We start from the raw sequence: 17,268 nt of genomic DNA on the forward strand, positions 1-17,268 counted from the left end.
AAAGTCAGGATTTGTCTTTTTATTTACCAGTCTTCAAAAGAACAAGTTAGTTCCCTATTATCCTCCAAAATTTGTTTATTTGCTTTTAGTATCATTATGAACTCATAGATTTAAAAATAATTCATGCATTTCAACTGGTTTTATTACTGGTATGCAACTTGCTCCATCTTCATCCAGTAGGAGGGTCTTCAGTTTGGCTCCTGAGTCTTTTTTTTTTTTTGGAGACTGAAGTTTCACTCTTGTCGCCCTGCAACCTCTACCTCCTGGGTTCAAGCGATTCTCCTGCCTTAGCCTCCCAAGTAGCTGGGACTACAGGCACGCACCACCATGCCTGGCTAATTTTTGTATTATTAGTAGAGATGGGGTTTCACCATGTTGGCCAGGCTGGTCTCAAACTCCTGACCTCAGGTGATCCACCAGTCTCTGCCTCCCAAAGTGCTGGGATTACAGGCATGAGCCACCATACCCAGCCTCCTGACCTCCTGAGTTCTTTTGACACTATCTAGTGGTCTTTTAAAAGTCCTTACAAGCTGATATGACATAGCTCATTTTGTACATTTCTTGCTGCAGAACTGAGTCAGCCATTTCCAGTGGGTAAACAAATCTCTGCTTGTTTTGGGGAAGGAGTACCCTCTGTGACATCTTCTGTACTACATTGGCCCTGGCACTGCAGCTCTGCCCAGGGGCAGAACGGTGAGTAGCCCCAGCTCATTTCCCTTGTTGTGGACTTGCTCTAGTGGCAAAGGTCTCAGTGTAAACAGCACTTGCCTGAGAAAGCCCTCCTGCTCCCCCTAGACCAGATCAGCACCCCTTCTTTTACCCTTCTTGTTTTACACATTTTCAACAATCAATATTCTTAGTTATAAGCAATAGAAACTGCTCCTGGTACCTTAAATGAAAAAGGGATTGATTTTTTTCCCTCAATTTTTTAATTGTAGTAAAATACACATAATATAAAATTTACCATCTTAATGATTTTTAGGTACATAGTTCAGTGGTATTAAGGATATTCACATTGTGCAACCATCACCTCCATCCATCCCCAGAACTCTTTTCAACCTACAAAACTGAAATTCTGTACCTATTAAACACTAACTTCCCCACTTCCCCTCCCCTCAGCCCCTGGCAACCATCATTCCACTTGTTGTCTATGAATTTGACTACTCTAGGTATCTCATAGAAGTGGAATCACAGTATTTGTCTTTTTGTGTTTGGCCTACTTGACCTCACATAATGTCCTCAAGGTTAATCCATGCTGTTGTATGTGTCAGAACTTCCTTTTTTTTTGAGACAGAGTCTCACTCCATCACCCAGGCTCGAGTGCAATAGCCCAATCTCTGCTCACTGCAACCTTCACCTCCCAGGTTCAAGGAATTCTCCTGCCTCAGCCTCCTGAGTAGCTGGAATTACAGGTATGTGCCACCACATCCGGGTAATTTTTGTATTTTTAATAGGGACAGGGTTTTGCCATGTTGGCCAGGCTAGTCTCCAACTCCTGATCCCAAGTGATCTGCCTGCTTCCACCTCCCAAAGTGCTGGGATTTCAGGTGTGAGCCACTGTGCCCAGCCAGGACTTCCCTCTTTTCAAAGGCTGAATGATATTCCACAGTGTGGATATACTACGTTTTGCTTATCCATTCATCTGCCAGTGGACACTTAGGTTATGTTACCTTTTGGCTATTATGAATAGTGAATGCTGCTATGAACATGTTTGTACAAATATTTCAAGATCCTACTGTGAATTCTTTTGAGTATGTATCCAGTATGGCTTGCCATGTATTCCCAGAAGTGGAATTGTGGAGTTATATGGTAATTCTATCTTTATTTTTTTTGAGGAAGCATAAAGGGGTTGATTAAAAAAAAACTTGGTTTCTTCTTTTTTTTTTTTTAATTCCAGTAATGAAGAAGAGGTGCTTTTTTTGTTGTTGTTGTTACTGTTTGTTAGAATATTGGCTTGACTGCATTGATAGAGGGTTTATTTCTCTCTTTACAAGAGAGTAAAAATATAAGATGATACGCAGTTGGAGGAGGGGAGGCTGCTCCTCAAAGTTGTCCAGGAACCCAGCTTCCTTCTTTCTTGCTGTTGTACATTCTCTAGGACAGCGCTGTTCAATGGAACTTTCTGTGATGATGGAAATGTTCTGTATCTGGCTGTCCAGTACAGCAGCCAGTGGCCACATGTCTAGTGAGCACTTAAAACATAGCCTGTGTGACTGAGAAATTGAGGTTTACATTTTATTTAAATTTTATTATTTACTTATTCAAACAAAAAGGTCTCACATTTATTTCTGAACAAGACTACTAGTGCAGCACGTACAAACAGAGAGAAAAAACATTTTCCCAATCAAACATGTCTGACTGTCTAGATGGTGGTGACATTGCCAGCTTGATAGGGTAAGATGATAGTGACCTTGATACAGCATTAATATGTGTGACATCTCATGTGCAATTCCTTGTAGACCTTGCTTGGTTCTTCTCCAATGTCTCCTCTTGGAGTTGTGCCTGATTTTATTACGAGTTTTCATCTGAATCCACTGGGGAATGGGACGATTTTGCTTTTGTTTCTTGGCCAGGAATCACTTGACCTGAAAAGTCTTGTGAGAAGACATTGCGAGAAACAGTCAACTTCACACACCATGATGGCGGAGAAAGGAAGAGCTTAAATTTTATTTAACGTTTATTAATTAAAGTAGCCACATGTGGGTAGTTGCTCCAGTATCTGGCAGCACAGCACTGGACCGCTTTCACCTGCGAGGCTAGAAGGGCTTCTCCCACCATCCACCTTGGAGATTTCTGACAGGTGCGCCCAAGCAGCTTCCTTTAGAGAGCGTCATCACTTCCTCTCACATCCCATTGGTCGGGACTTACTCAGATGGCTACGCCCAGCTGCAAGGGAGGCTGGGAAATGAAGTCTCTAGTTGGACAACAGTAAGTCCTGCTGCGTTCAGCAGTTGCTGTCCCTAAAAGGAAGAAGTGGGTAGAATGGATATTGGTGGACATTTAGAGTCAAGGAAACTGTGCGACTTAGATTGCTGCCAGGAGTTGGGAGGTGAGGAAGGGTGAGACGCAGGCTGTGAGGCTTCAAAGGCAGACATAAAGCTCAAAGCTCTCGTTGTGGTGCAGATACTGAGTCCTGCTCGCCCTGAATCCCCAACACAGAACATTCTGGGACACAACTGAAGGGTTAACATTGCCTCCCTGAATCTTCAAACAGGACCCCCGAGCTCCACAGTTAACTGTGCATTCATCAGCCTATCTAACTTTTTTTTCTTTTTCTTTTCCCCCCAAAGCCCTTCAGGAATGATTTTTTTTTTTTTTTTTTTTTAAAGATGAGGTTTCACCATGATGGCCAGGCTGGTCTTGAACTCCTGACCTCAGGTGATCCACCCACCTCGGCCTCCCAAAGTACTAGGATTACAGGAGTGTGCGACTGCGCCCGGATTTTTTTTTTTTTTTTAAGAGGGGGGGATCTTGCTCTGTTGCCCAGGCTTGAGTGCAGTGGTGTAATCATAGCTCACTGCAGCCTCAAAATCTGGGGCTCAAGTGATCCTCCCACCTCAGCCTCTCATGTAGTTGAGACTACAGGGGTATGCCAACTGGTCTGGTTACTTAAACAATTTTTTTTTGTGGAGATGGGGTGTCACTATGTTGCCAGGCTGGTCTCCAATTCCTGGGCTCAAGTCATCCTCCCACTTTGGCTTCCCAAGGAGCTGCGATTACAGCTGTGAGCCACCACACCTGCCTGTGCATTCCTTATTTTATCCTCAAAAAAACTTCTAAGAGGGAGGAGTGATCACTATTCCCAGGTTAAGATAAATTCACTAATTTCCCGTGTGTTATCTTTGTGGTTGCTGTAACAAATTGCCACACATTGGGAGGCTTAAAACAACAGAAATGTATTCTCTTACAGTTCTGGAGGCTAGAAGTCTGCAATAAAGGTGTCAGCCAGGTTCTGCTCCTTCCAGCGGCTTTAGGGGAGCATCCTTTCCTGTGCTCTTCCGGTTTCTGGCAGCCCTGGCATTCCTGGGCTTGTGGCTGCATCACTCCAATCTCTATTTCTGTCTTCACATCCTCTTCTCCTCTGTGTGTCCACATCTTCTCTTCTTGTCTGTCTCCAATCGCTTGCTGCCTCCCCTCATAAGGACGCTTGTCATTGTATTTAGGACCCACACAGATAAACCAGGATAAACTCCTTTTCTCAAGTTCTTTAATTATTCACATCTTTCACCGTAGAAGGTAATAGTCACAGGTTCTGGGATTAGGACGCAGACATATCCTTTGTTGTGGTTATCACTGATGCCACTACAGCTCAATTCACATACTTGGTGGGCGGGTCCCTGGGTTGTGAAACTCTAGGGACACAGTGTTTAATGGAGTGGCCCTGCTGGTGACAGCAGAGCTGGTACTTGAATCAAGGCCAGCCTGAGTCAAAAGCCCACTGTGTTTCCATCTCGAATTTAAATTCTAAAGGTTTGTGAGTCAGAGCAGTTCAACGTGGTTGCCTGTTTATCAGTACTGAAGGTTGGATCTGAAGGTCACATCCCCCACGAACCACCCAGTTCTGGGCTCTCAGGTTTTCCTCTTAATCTCCCTTTCCCCCTTTACTAGCTCCTCCCTTGCCCTGGTGGGGTTAACTTTGCCTCTGAAAGGATAAGACTTCCTCACATCTGTAAAGTGCTTTACGCTTTATATGAGAACTTTTTTTTTTTTTTTTTTTAGCATTGGCATCACTTTACTGTTCTTGATTTAAAAAGCAGAGGAGTTGAGTTCCTTTGTTATTTTTCAAGAAAAAACAGACCCCAGATGAAGTTGATTTTTGCATATAACCCCTGCTTGATTTCTTTTGGGGGTCACCGGCCTTTGATAGAAAAAAATATCCACACTCTTGCAGTCTGAGGAAATGGAAAGACAACAAAAGACTTGAGCAGCCCAAGGCAGGAAGAAATCAGCCTAGCGCCTGGGGCCTCTTCCTCAGGGCAGAGGGCTGCAGGAAGGAGGTTGTCCCAAGGTCTGGCTTTCCTCTGTGGGCAGGGTGGGCCTGGGCTCCTCGGGAGGGCACCAGGCTGCTTGTGGCTGCTGTTTCCAGAATCCCAGCACATGCATCCTGGAGACGCTCGTGCGCAGTCCCTGCAAAGCTGCCCCCATGTCCACATTCATAACCCACACGTGTGCACACGTGCATACACACCCCATCTCTCTCACGCACATGCACATGGATACATGATAAATGTTAATAAATGCTAACACGTATTAAGCCCATCCTGTGCACCAGCACCATTGGTCAAGTGCCTTCTTGAATCATTTCTATCCTTACAACAACCCTGTTACCGCCCCTCTCTGTACCATGGGCCTGGGGCTGGTCCAGAACTGGCCTCAGCATGTAAATTCCTCCCCACCTAGCACTCCTGACCTCTTTAGAGTGAGAGAGGGCTCTGTCTTAGGAAGCATTCTGTCATGGGCTAGTCATGGGTAAAGGGCACCAAGACCTTCACAACCTAGTGTCAGATAGGAGCCTGGGGCTGGATAATGTTGCTTGACTGATCTAGGTAGAGCGGGTGAGGGGGCCTCTGGCCTCGAGGAAAGTTTGTTTCACTATCATTTAAGGAACTTGATATTAGCTTTTCTACTATCCTTAATAAAACTATAGTACCATTAAAAAAATATTATTTTCCCCATTTAGCAAATGTAGAAACTGAGGCACAGAAAGGCAAAGTAACTTGCTGGAGTTAGATTTCAGCCCAGTCCAGCTGGGCCCAGAGTCCACACTGCTTCACCCAGACCCCCACCTACCATAGTACGACACACACATGTACACACAGACCCGTGCCTGCACATGTGGGCAAACACACCTGCATGCCACTCACACACGTGGCCAGACCTATGTGTGTGCAAATGCACTCTGACACAATCACCCACTGACCCCACACGTACTGTGCTGCTTCCTCTCCTGCCTGTCTCTCTCAGGAACCGGTTTTCTTCTTTTTATTTTTAAGAGATGAGGTCTCACTATGTTGCCCAGGCTGGTCTTAAACTTCTGAGTTTAAGTGATCCTCCTGCTTCAGCCTCCCAAAGTGCTGGGATTACAGGCGTGAGACACCACATCTGGCCATAGGAGTCAGTTTTCTTCTGAAGCCAATGACTGAGGCCAGGCTGGACTGGGTGTCAGAATGAGGATAGGGGTAGGGTGGCCACTGACAGGGTGATGAAAAGCAGGAAAGTCACAAATAAGCAAACAGCTCCGTCTGGACACAGCCTTGGCTGAGTGTTTCCTGAATGTCCAGGGACATGTTTATTTTTTGATGACTGTCCAGATCTGACCCCAAGTCTCTCCCTTCCCAAGTGGCCATCTCGATGGGGCCGTGGCGCTGTTGGTCTGATTCTGTCGGGAGTGATGTTTACAAATGTCTCTCTTCTCCAGCAGAGTCTGAGAGGCCCTCGGGGGTAGACCCAGTCTACTTTTTAACTTCATACCCCCAACTCAGGGTGCTCCTCGGATGCAGCTCTCTGACCCCTGGAGGCTGTAATGGGCTGGAGAGTGTCCACTCCAGCCTCCTGGCCTTTGCTCAAGCTGTCCTTTGCCTGGGATGCCCAATTCCTGTTCTCTAGGTAAATCCTACTCTCCTTCTTGAACCCCAACCAAATGACACCTCCTCCAGGAAGTTGTCTAGGTTCTTTCAAGGTGTAAGAAATCTCTTCCTTCCCCTGGCATTTAAAATTTCTTTTTCTTTTTCCTTTTTTTTTAAAGACAGAGTCTTGCTTTGTCGCCCAGGCTGGAGTGCAGTGGTGTGACCTATGCTCACTGCAATGTCTGCCTCCTGGGTTCAAATGATTCTCCTGCCTCAGCCTCCCAAGTAGCTGGAATTACAGGCATGTGCCACTGCCTGGCTAATTTTTGTATTTTTAGCAGAGTGGGGTTTCACCATGTTGGCTAGGCTGGTTTTGAACTCCTGACCTCAAGTGATCCAGTGATCCACCTGCCTCGGTCTCCCAAAGTCCTGGGATTACAGGCGTGAGCCACCACGCCCAGCCAAAAAAAAATTTTTTTTTGGTGTAAAATACTTCTTAACTTTTCCCTAACTCATTTGCAGCATGTGTCTGCCGTGGAGGGCTAATTTTAATTGTGGTAAAATACAGATAATATAAAATTTACCATCTTAACATTTTAAGTGTTCAGTCTAGTAATGTTAAATATATCCACACTCTTGTACAACCATTGCCACCATTTATCCACAGAACTCTTTTCATCTCGCAAAGTTGAAACTGCACTCATTAAACAAGAGCTCCCTGTCCTTCCCCCGAGCCCCTGGCAACCTCCATCTACTTTCTGTCTCTCTGAATTTGACTACTCTAGGTCCCTCAGAAAAGTGGAATCATGCAGTATTTGTCTTTTTGTGTCTGGCTTATTTCACTTAACACAATGTTTTCCAGGTTCGTCTATGCTGTGGCATGTGTCAGAACTTTCCATTTTAAGGCTAAATAGTATTCCACTGCATGTATAGACCACACTTTACTTACTTGCTCATCTGTGAGTGGACAACTGGGGTGCTGTCACTTTTTGGCTATGTAAATAATGCTGCTCTGTACATGGGTGTACAAATATCTCTTTGACACTTTGTTCTTTTCACACATATTTATTCATTTATCTGTTGATGGAAATTTGGGTTCCCAGTTTTTGTCTGTTACAAATTAAGCTGCTATAAACGTTCATCTACAAATCTTTGTGAGAACATCGGTTTTCATTTCTCTTAGGCAAATATCTAGGAGTAGACTGGATTGTATTGTGTGTGTGTGTGTGTGTGTGTGTGTGTGTATATATATATATTTTTTTATGAAGTCTTGTTCTGTTGCCCAGGCTGGAGTGCAGTGGGGCAATCTTGGCTCACTGCAACCTCTGCCTCCTGGGTTCAAGGGATTCTTCTGCCTCAGCCTCCCAAGAAGCTGGGATTACAGGCGCGCACCACCATGTCCAGCAAATTTTTGTATTTTTGATAGAGAAGGGTTTTGCCATGTTGGCCAGGCTGGTCTCGAACTCCTGACCTCAGGTGATGCACCTGCCCTGGCCTCCCAAAATGCTGGGATTACAGGTATGAGCCACCTTGCCCCGCCCTGATTCCAGATCTTAAGGGAAGAGCATTCGATCTTTCATCATGAAGTATGATGCTAGCTGTGAGCTTTACAGGGCTCTTCTTCAGGTCGAGGAAGTTCTTCGTATTTCCAGTCTGTAGAGAATTTCCATCATGACTGGGTGTTGAATTCTGTCATTTTTTTCTGCATCTATTGAGATAATTAGCTGGCTTTTGTCCTTGCTTTTATTAACATGATGTATAACATTAATTGATGTTTGATTGTTAACTCAACCTTTAATCCCTGGAATAAAACCCGACCTGGTCATAATATATTATCATTTTTATGTATTGTAATTTGCTAAAATTACAATATGTACAATAGTTATATACAATAATTACATTATTTAAATTTTTAAAAAGAATTTTTGCATCAAAGTTCATGAAGTATTAATATATCGGTCAATACTTTTCTCCTTTTGGTATCAGAGTGATGCTGGCCTCATAGAATGAGATTGGAAGTATTATCTCCTCCTCAATTTTCTGGAAGAGTGCGTAGAACTGGTGTTGTTTCTTCCTTCACTGGTTGGTAGAATTCACCAGAGAAGTCATCTGGGCCTGTAGTTTTCTGTGTGCGTGGTTTTCTTTGTGGGCAAGTTTATAACTACAAATTCAATTTCCTTAATACAGGAATATTCAGGAAACCCTTTCTCTACAAAAATACAAAAAAAATTAGCCAAGCATGGTGGTGCACCCCTGTAGTCCCAGCTACTTGAGAGGCTGAGGTGGGAGGTTTACTTGAACTTTGGAGGCGGAGGTTGCAGTGAGCCATGATCGCGCCACTACACTCCAGCCTGGGTGACAGAGTGAGATCCTGTCTCAGAAAAAAAAAAAAAAAAAAAGAAAAAGAAAAAAGAAAAAAAGATAAGAAAATGGTCTCCTATATTTTGTATGGTGTTTCAGTTATTTCAGCTGGGAGGGAAAGGGAACTCAGTCTGTTACTCTGCCTGTGTAAATGGATGGCACCTTGCTGCTCTTTTGCTTTCAGCAGTAGTGCTGATAAACCGAGGCTAGCCGTGCTGGAGGAGACTAAGGTGGCTGGAAGATGAGTCACTTTATATGACAGGAGTACATCGTTGTGCCCATAGCTGTCCTCCCCAATTGCACATCTTCCTGCACATCTGTCTGCATGTCTGTCTTCACATCTGTCTGCATGTCTGAAAGCATTCTGCTGGAGTCTGGAAAGCTGCCTGTGACTGGGACAGAGTCCGTCATTTTTTCCTGCTCAGGGGAAACTCCATACCATCCACATGGTCATCTGCTAAATTTCTTGATGTCCACACTCAAGTCCATCAAGCCTGGGCTGGCCATGAACAGGCTGCAGATGAGCCAAGTAATTGCCTTTTGTAGTTCTAGTTAGGAAGATAGTGTAGAGTCTTCCTAACCAGAAAGGCTTTTCTGTTTTGAGTCTGTTGGTGCTGATCTGGACTCCTGCCTCCCCCTCCCCTTCCACAGTAATCCCACAGGCTCCAGAGACCCACCTGTGGCTCCCAGCTGGAGTGTAGGTCTCTCTTGGACTGGGAAGGGTCTGGTTGCTGCTATAAGCCCAGCCCAGGTCTTGGAGGAGCACGACCTAGTATTCTACACAATGGGGTTTTCCATGGGCCTCCAGGAGAGGCATTATACTCCCAGAAGACCCAGCCTTCACCAGAGCTCTCTCCTTTTTCTCTCTTGTTCTCTCCTTCTCCATGCCAGGGAGTTGGCAAAGGTTGACATTTCCCACCTCCATAGTGCCCAGCTCATTCTGAGGCCTTTTTTAAAAGGGTGAACAATGGCACATAGAAGATGTGTCTATAACAGGCAGCACATTTCCTATGGTACCTGGCATATGTCTTAGTCTTTTCAGGCTGCTATAACAAAATACCACAGACAGCATGGCTTATAAACAATAGAAATTTATTTCTCACGGTTCTGGAGTCTGGGAAATCCAAGATCAACATGCTGGCAGATTTGGTGTCTGATAAAGGTCTGATTCCTTGCACTGTCTTCTCACTGTAACTCACATGGTGGAAGGCACAAGGGATCTCTCTGATGTCTCTTTGATAACTGCACTGAACTCATGCACGAGGAGTCTACTGTTAGGACCTATTCACCTCACAAAGTCATCACTTTCTAATACCATCATCTTGGGGGTTAGAATGAATTTTGTGGGGACTATATATTCGGTCTATTGCAGGAAAGAAGAAAAGTGTATTTATTTTTTTTTTACCAGCTTAAATTTGATTCAAGGCCTCCTTTGTCAAAATGGATAATCAGTTCAAGAATTCTAGAACTTGTGCAAGCCAAAAAAAAAAAAAAATAGAAAGAAAAGAAGGGGGATTAATTTGATTAAGTATATACATCCCCAGTGGGCCATCAATTCAGCTACCTGGGACATCTCTATTCCAGGGGAATTTTCACACAAGTCTGTAAGGGGACACATACAGAGATGTTCACTGTGGTGCTGAATGTGGTGGTCTGGAGTTGGAGGCAATCTGGCTGATGTTCTGCGTGAGGGAGGATGAAAATCGGGCATGGAGAAGCCTGCGAGGCAGTATTCCTCATTCCATGTCTCCTTTCCTGACAGATGGCCCTTGTTTGAACCCTTCATGGGGTAAGAAACTCAGATGGTGTGTTTTGCTGCTTTGAAGCTCAGATTGTGCCATAATTACATCTCCCTGGAGGTGATTGTGGTGGGCTTGGTATCTTGGAGAGGTGTGTGTGTGTGCATGTGTGCATGAATTTATGGGAAACACTGTGTTTTCATTCATCCATTTATTCATTCATAAAACATACGGTTATGGGGCAACAGCCCCATGCTAGGTTCTGGAGATACAGTGATTTCTGCCTTCATGGTGCTTACAATCGAGTAGGGGAAACAGATACAGCTGATGATTCTGGCACTATGAGAAATAAGCATTTGTATGACAGGAGAGAGGGAGGACCTAATTTAAGGTTCTTGGGCGATAAAGGAAGCCTTCTCTGAAAAGAAGGAACATCTAAATCAGACCTGAGAGCTGAGTAGAAATTAGGCAGGGGAAGAAACCGGGGTAGAGTGTTCCAGGTGGAGGTAATGTGTGCATGAGGGTGGTGTGGTGAGCGAGAGCGTGACTGCCTCATGGAACTGCTCTGCCTGGCTGGAGCAAGGCAGGTAAGCAGAGCCAGCTGGAGGAGAGGAGGCTGGGGACACACAAAGCCTGCTGTGTGATAAGGTGACCATGTAATTTATCATCCAGACTAGAATGCATTGAAACTGAAAGGTCGCTCTTCTAATAATATTGTTGGGATGACGGTCACTCCACTTGTAGGTCAAGGTAAAGAATTTTGAGTTTTAGTCTCAGGATTATGGGAAGCCACTGAAGCCTCGAGGAAAGAGAGATGTGACCTAGTTTGCACCTGGGGGGATGGGCTGAGGTGGGGCTAAGGGCTCAGAAACCTCCCTTCCCATCCACATGGAGGAGACACCTGAAGAAGATTTGGAAAGTATCAGAAATTTTGGGGTGAATGAGAGAGGCAGCCAGGAGCCCAGAAATGGCCTTTGTAGTCCTGTGGGACAGGTGATGAGCTTATTACTGTCGAGTGTGCTGCCTGGTTCCTGCCTGGTTCCTGACAGATGCTTCTCCTGGCAAGTGAATCTGTCCCCAGCTGGATAGGAAGGAGACAGTGATAAGAACTTTCCCATGAGTACCAGAACTGGGGGGAATGCCCCATCATGCCCCAGCTGCAGATGGAGGTGGGAAGGGAACAACCCCCTTGCCAATGATTTTATAAAGCAGGAGTGTGAGATGTATAGATAAGATGTCCAGGCTCCCATTTTGATACCCAGGCACACTGGTTTCTAGAGTTACCCACTCAGGACATAGTCTGTCCCAAGCAGAGTCCACAGCCTGCTCTGGAGCTTACCCATGGGGGAGTGATCATAGGGTCACCCTTGTCCATTCACACATAGATCCGTAGACCCAGGTCCAGAGGACAAAGCACAAATTCTCCTCTCCCTCTTAGGGGTTTAGGGGTGTTGGGGTAGACAGACCCCAGAAATAATGGTAACTTAGAAGGGAACCAATTTCCAAAACTCCTCAAAGCTGTCTGTGCACATACCCAGAATATCAGAGTCATTCTCCAGTTGGGACTCAGGTCTCTTCCATCAGACCAAGAGGTGGCTAAGGATAAGAGCTGGGTGTGGCAGACACTGTCCATTGCACATCCAACAGCCATCCCCACTCCTTCCCTGTTAACAATGTGACTTGTGTAGTTGGCAACTGGAGATTTTTTGATCTTATGGAGGCAAGAACCAAGGGCCCTCCCCCAGTCCCAGGAGATGAATCACGATTGGTCTAAACAAGTCATGGCAACTCATTCCCTTGGCCAATGACTGGTGTGGGTGGGAAGAAGGTGAGAGAAATGCAATCTGGCCAATCACAGGCAAGAGGTAGTTTGCTGCGGAGGGTTTCTCTTGCCAAATAAAAAGACAAAGCCTTGGCTGGGGGAATTCTTTTTATCCCTTTTCTCTAAAACCTCTTCCCTCCCTGGACTGAAGATATGATGCTTGATGTTGCAGAGGTCACTTTGCAACCAAAATGCAAGAAGTTAGAATGTTAGAATGCAAGGATGGTGAAGCAGGAAGATAGAAAGAGTCTGGGTTCTTGAAGTCATCATTGAGTTGCCTCAGCGCTGGGCAGCCCTGCCTTTGGGTCTCTTGTTAAGTGTGACAAGTAACCTGCACCATGTAAGCTGCTGTGGCTAGGCATTCTGTGATGTGCAGCAGCCAGAGTCCACCTCTGACTCCCACCCTCATGGAGCAGCCAAGGCTTCCATTTTGGGGGATTCTTTCTTCCATCCTTGAAGGAGGAATTGAATTGCACAAAGATGTAAGGGGCTCTCAAGATCTCAAGACTGTGAATCTTAGCTTGGCCCCTTCCCTAACAGGATGACCTTGGGTAAATTAGTCTTGTTGGGTCTTGGTGTCCTTGGATGCAATAACAGTACTTGCCTTGTAGGGTTGTGGGAAGGAAGTGAGCTAATCAGTGGAAATCACTGGATATAAAGTAAGTGTTCAATAAAAGGCAGCTCCCTTCCCTCTCTGGGAGTTACACAAAACTGGCCCTCCAACCTGTCAGGTTGCCTACATGTTCAGTGTGCATGTCACCCTTCTTGCCAGGAGAGGATTCGCATTATGGAACCTTGAGTTTTAAATTAAGTGTCAAATATAATTTGGCAATTCTAAGAATTAATTATGTGACTGCCCTTAGAAAAACCAGGAAGCTCAGGTCTGAGTGTGAAATTGTTATCTGCCCACAGGGAGGGAAGCTCCCTCACCCACCAGGGAATTGGACAAGGATGGTGCTTTGCACATTAGTGAGTTTCCCACCCAGGACCTTCAGAAGCAGGGCTCCTTGAGGAGTGATGAAGGGGGCAGGCATGAGGGATAGAGAAGAAAATGTTACCAGGAGGTATCCCCCTGTCATGGGCGGCTCTGCCCCTGCCTGGCCCTGCCCTCCAAGGCTTGCACACATTTGTCAGCAGCAGACACACGTGTGGCTGGTGTCAGCCCTCCTCCTATAAGGGAAGAGAAGCATTTCCTGCAACGGTGGTGGGGGAAGAGAGAGACATGCAGGCCTGAAGGGAGGCCACATTTGTCTCGATGACAAACCAAGGACAAAAGCTCGGCCTGGAGTATTCCAGGAGGGGCCTGCTTCCTCTTGAGGGTGGAGAGAACCATCTTCCCCAGGGAGACCGTGTGCAGGGAGGGAGCAGGTGGATGTGGGCATTAGGAACCAAATGCAAGCCAACTGCCCCCCACCACCCCAGCCTCTTGCCGCCCTCTCCGAGGAGTCTGGGTTTAATTTTCTGGTCGATGGAAAACAGAGGAGGAAGAGGATGAGGAGGAGGAGAAGAAAGGAGGGAGTTAAAGTTCTAATGCAGTCGGCTGGGATCTGTCACTCAGCGTATAGCTCACTGATGACTCAGGGCAGCTTCAGCTGTAAGCAGCCCATGATTTATGGACACCGAGTGAACTCCTGCGGCAGAAACCAGCCTTGAGATCAGAGCAGCAATAGGGCCCTTTTTTGGCAGGAGACAGGGCCTGCATTTTTCTCATTCATGCCAAACTGCTTTGCACGGCAATTAGCTCTGTCCTCATTTAGTCTCCAGTCCCAAAGGGTAATGAAAGTCATATATCATCTTCAGGACTGCTAATTATTGAGCTCGCTTACAGGTAGGCTTTGTAACTATGAGAAGGGCCTGTCGGCCCAATATTTATTACTCTTCCAATAAGTAAGCAAAGAAGGAGGGGGTGGTAAGGGAGTGGAGAGGGGAGGGAGAAGAAGGGAGGGAAGGAAAGAAATGGAGGAAAAACAACTTTCTTGAAAGACTGCCCAACCCCAGCCCTGGGATCTCTGACATACCTTCTGCAAATGTGCTCATCAGAGGGGAAACATCTTTATTCCACGGAGCCATTTTTGGTGGAATAACAAACCAGCCTGCGAGAGCAGACAGTGGTGAGGAGAGACCGGCAGAGGGAGCAGTGGGTGGGTGTGGTGGGTGTGTAGGGAGTGGGGTTGCTTTGGAAGGTGGGGAAGGGGACTGGGTGTGGGGAAGGGGACTTGGTCAGGGGGATGGGAAAAGAAGATAGGAAGGGAGCAGAGCAGAAATGGAAGAAAAAAATCCCTTCAATTCCCACCCAGGTTCACAACATTCTCTCATCATTTCTGGGCCTGATTAGGGGAATGGTGGGGGTGGGTCAGGGCTTGGGCTGGGATTAGCTATGTCTGTCGCTTCCAGGTGTGAAGTGTGTAAGGCTAATACCAGAAAGGGTTTTGTCTGGGCCCTTTGCTTTCTTTCTCTTTTCTTTTTTTTGAGACAGAGTCTCACTCTGTTGCCAGGCACCAAGCTGGAGTGCAGTGGCACAATCTTGGCTCACCACAACCTCCGCCTCCTGGGTTCAAGCAATTCTCCTGCCTCAGCCTCCCAAGTAAGCTGGGACTACAGGCGTGCGCCACCATGCCCAGCTAATTTTTGTATTTTTAGTAGAGACGGGATTTCACCTTGTTGACCAGGATGGTCTCGATCTCTTGACCTTATGATCCACCCGCCTCGGCCTCCCAAAGTGCTGGGATTATAGGCGTGAACCACCGTGCCCGGCCTCGGCCCTTTGCTTTCAAGTTGATGGTCTTACCACTGAGTGGACATAGTGTCTGGATTATATTTTGCATCAGCGAGTTCCATGGGTGTGGTTAACAGGGAAGATCAGTCTTTATTTACACTCAAATGGACTCTAAAAACATAATTACTATTAGCTGGGGTTACTGATGGTTGTTTTAAACAGAGAATGCAATTATAGCAAGAGCTAAAGAGATACAAGTATTTAAACACCATTAGATGACATATTCCTAATACTCAACATGGAACGTTTGTTGAGTGTCTACTTAACAGATACATTTATTGATAACAGATAACAGAACAGATAACATTTATTGAGTGCCTACTTAACAGATACGTCAGGCACTGTTCTAAGTATGGAGTTACCACACTGACCAAGATGGACAAGGTTCTTGCCCTCATGGAGCTTCTAGTCCAATGATCCATTACAACTTATTGATCATTGTTTGTTTTCCACCTCCACTTAAATGATAATAACAGCCAACAAACCTGCCTTGAGTTATGACATAACTAACATCTGTGTTTATTATTTGTTAGTATTAGTGCTTATTATGTGCCAGGCACTGTGTGGAAAGCTTTGTGTTCACATTTCTCATTGAATTCTCACAACCATTACAGGGTTGGTGCTGGTACCATCTTCATTTTACAGACAGGTTAAGTTACATGTCCAAAGTCTCACAGCTAGTTAGAATTGAACCCATGCCATCTGGCTCTAGAATCCATGCTCTAAACCCTGACACCAGATTTTCTTGAATTCATTCTGAATCATTTACATGTTTGGTTAATGACCTTGGTGCCTTGGTCTATTTGGCAGCAGATGCCCTCCTAGACAGATTTTTCTCTTCTGCTCTCGGCATCCCTCCCACTGGAAGCCTCCATGGATGATGAACTCATTGACTTCAAAGTAAACTAGGGAGAGACTGTTAGGTTGACTTGCAAGTCCTTTCAGTTAGCACCACCTGCTAATCTGGAATTCCTCCTCAACTGTGGTAGAAATGGTGATGTGGGTGAGTCTGCCCGATTCCATTCAGGGACATCATGTTGGAAGCCTGACGCTGACCATGATAGGAATATTTACACTATGGAAAATGGCAAATGCTACAAGTCAGGTTTTTGTGTTTGTTTATTTTCCTAAAGAGCTAGTCATTAATCATTGACCAGCACACCACTGGAGAGGACCCAAAGGGTCCTTGGGAAAGGGAAAACATTAGGCTGTAGCTGATGGCAACCTCCTGGCAGTCTGTGTCCATTGAGGAGAGAGCAGGGAGACCAGAGAGGGAGATAAGAGAATGGTGTTCTAGACCTGGCTTTGCAGCTGAGGGAGCGGGTCTCGAGCTCTTTGTCCTCATTTGCATCAGGTGACTTCAGCCATAGGAACAGGTATAAAACTATTTTCAGAAAGAGCCTTCATGGCCAGGTGCAGTGGCTCACACCTGTAATCCCAGCACTTTGGGAGGCTGAGGCAGGTAAATCACTTGAGGTCAGGAGTTCAAGACCAGCCTGGCCAACATGGTGAAACCCTGTCTCTAATAAAAATACAAAAATTAGCCAGGCGTGGTGGTGCACACCTGTAATCCCAGCTTCTTGGGAGGCTGAGGCAAGAGAATCGTGTGAATCCAGGAGGCAGAAGTTGCAGTGAGCAGAGATTGTGCCACTGCACTCCAGCCTGGGAGACAGAGCGAGACTCTGTCTCAGCAAAAAAAAAAAAAGGCTAGAGCTAAGAAATAAAGCTTAATTGAATTTAATTATGTTTTTGCTCAAATATAAGGTGGTTCACTACATGATTAAATACTGGGCTAGGGCTGTGGCTCTGTGTGTGGAGTCCAGGTTGCTCTATGAGCCCTACTGGCATGGGTCGTGTTCCTTTGGCTTTCTCCTGTTTTCTTCTCCACCCTTGGAGCAAGACAGAACGAAGCCGGAAAACTGCCTTTTCTCATCTCTGTGACCTTAGATAAATTGCTTAGCTTCTCTGTGCCTCTGTTTTCTCTTCCGTGAGATGAGGATACTG

The 17,268-nt window shown here is 45.8% G+C and overlaps 1 long non-coding RNA gene across 1 annotated transcript in view; it reads left to right on the plus strand.

Annotated features, from left to right (window-relative positions):
- Positions 1-574: 574 nt before the first annotated feature.
- LOC105726743 (uncharacterized) overlaps positions 575-17,268 on the plus strand; it is a 100,094-nt gene continuing 83,400 nt past the window's right edge. The window contains exon 1 of the long non-coding RNA XR_010341816.1: positions 575-693. This is a non-coding gene — a long non-coding RNA (uncharacterized LOC105726743). The remainder of the gene's footprint in view (positions 694-17,268) is intronic.

This window comes from Aotus nancymaae, unplaced genomic scaffold, assembly GCF_030222135.1.
Source record: "Aotus nancymaae isolate 86718 unplaced genomic scaffold, 86718_ANA_hifiasm-v0.15.2.pri h1tg000010l, whole genome shotgun sequence".
NCBI classification, from domain to species: domain Eukaryota; kingdom Metazoa; phylum Chordata; class Mammalia; order Primates; family Aotidae; genus Aotus; species Aotus nancymaae.